This window comes from Petaurus breviceps, unplaced genomic scaffold (assembly GCF_028583685.1).
Source record: "Petaurus breviceps papuanus isolate PSGF00001 unplaced genomic scaffold, PetGlider_PUasm1.0 76, whole genome shotgun sequence".
In the NCBI taxonomy this organism is placed as follows: Eukaryota; Metazoa; Chordata; class Mammalia; order Diprotodontia; family Petauridae; genus Petaurus; species Petaurus breviceps.
The window spans coordinates 63,504,979-63,507,151 of record NW_027186473.1 but is presented as its reverse complement, the minus strand read 5'-3'; positions in this window follow the sequence as shown (position 1 = coordinate 63,507,151).

Genomic DNA, 2,173 nt, shown 5'->3' with positions numbered 1-2,173 from the left:
GCTTACTTTAATCAGTCAGACATATATCGTTTACCTTGTTCAGGAGAAAAGGTCAGCACCCCGAACCTCAAAGCATACAGGCAGAATTATCAAGACAGAAACATCAAGTAGACAGATTTCCAAACTGTCCAACCATTACATCCATACCCAGTCAACATCTGGGTTTCCACATTCTGGGTTTTACAAAGCCGGGGGACTCTCAACAACGGCTTCCCAGAATTCAGATCAAATCACAGAACACTTCTCAAAGTGAGTCCCAAAACAAAGCTACACATCAGGGCTTATATAGCCTTCTCCTGGCTCAGAGAATGTAACAACCTTATTGAATCACTGGCCAATAAAGAAGTATCTACTGAAAAACAAGCCTCCCACCCAAGGCTTCAGGTGCACGTTAGCCTAGGGGCAGGGAAGATCTTTAAAATTTACATTCGCATTACACATGGTTAAGTGACTTGCCCAGGGTCACACAATGTCTGAAGCCAGATTTGAGCTCAAGTCTTTCTGACTCCTGGCACTCTAACCACTGTCACACCAGGAATAGTTGAGCACACACAGAATGATTTGAGGAGGGGGCAAGCACTAACAGCTGAAGGGGGGACGGGAAATCACAAAAGAACATTGTACCTAAGCTGTTTTAATGTAAACTGGGTTTCTAAGAATCTAAGATGTAGGTGTTGAGTGAGGAGTGTATTTCAGTCACGGGACACAGAAAGAGGAAATGTGATGAGGGCTAGACAGGTTAAAATAGAGTATACTTGAGGCCAAGTTTGGAGAGGTAAGGCCAACCTGGAGACTTTGTGTTTTTATCTTGGAGACCATCTGAAGCCAATGAAGTTTCTGGGAAAAGGGAATAGCAGTTGTGGGGACAGATTATATAATAGCTCAGGTGAGATATGATTGGGGTCTAAACTAGGGTGGTGGCCATGAAACTAGAGAAAAGCAAACAGATATGAGAGAGATTGTGGAAGTAAATTGTAAGATAAATGGTGGATTAAGGGGAGGAAGAATGAAATGGAGAGGGAAAAGTTGAGAATTTCAAAGTACATAATGCTTTGTCATTCCATATTATATGCGCCTACCCTACCAGCTTTTAGCAGTTTTATTTGCAACGTTTATCCTGATGCAAGCATGGCAGAACAGCCATCCTCTGTACCCAAAATCTGGTTGTCTCTCAATCTCTATGCGTGAATCTCCAAGCAAGGAGGCAAAGGACCCCCTCCAATTGTTTACAATCATTAGTTATCACCTTGTAGGGTTGCATGGGGCAGCTCCTTAATTTCCTTTCAGGAGCCCTTCAGATCCCATTTCTGCTTCAGTGGGAGACTGGGCAGAATCATTCTAATACATAATGGACTTTGCAGCTCTGATAAGTCAGACAGTTCTGAGCTCCACTCAAGGTCAGTGGCCTGAGCAGGCTATTTGATTCCTTTCCCCAAGCCCCTCCCAGCAGTTCTCCCTTTTCTTTGCTGGTACAAAAAGAAAATGTGAGATAATATAAGATTAGAAATGATCTGGTACGCTTCTCTCATTTTACTGACTGAGAAATCACAGGGGAAGAAGTGACTTGGCCAAGGTCACAAATTCTGGGATGGGTGGGTAAAGGGACGGGTATTATTAAAAATCTAAGGTCTAGACTCGACTCCTAAATCCAATGTGCTTCTACACATTTAGAACGTGGGTGGGGAAGCGACTTTAACTACTCTTTCATTCAAATATTCCATTCAAAAGTCATGAAGGCAGGTTTGGGGGATTGTCTGGCCCATTCCAATAGCCAGGTCTCATTCCAATAGCCATGATCACTAGAAGACTAGGACAATAAACAATAAACTAAAAGGATAATCCTAGAAATCAGTAAACAGCTGTGGTCACGGGGCGGGGGGGGGGGGGGGGGGATAAAGTTGGGCAAAAAGCATTCCCCTGTTTTCATTCTTTTTGGTAAAAGGATCCCCTTTGCCGTCCATAAACTCGAGGTGCGGTGAGGGAGAGGAGCTAGATAAGAGTGGCTATTTTTTTATTTTCCCTCCTCCCCCAGCAGTACCCCCTTTCTGTTACAGCACCTGTTATAATGCCAGTTGGGGGAGGGGCAAGAGAAAAAAGAAGAAGGAGGAGGAGGAGCAGTAGGAGGAGTAGGAGGAGATGGAGGGAGGGGGGGAGAGGGGGGAGGGGGAGGGAG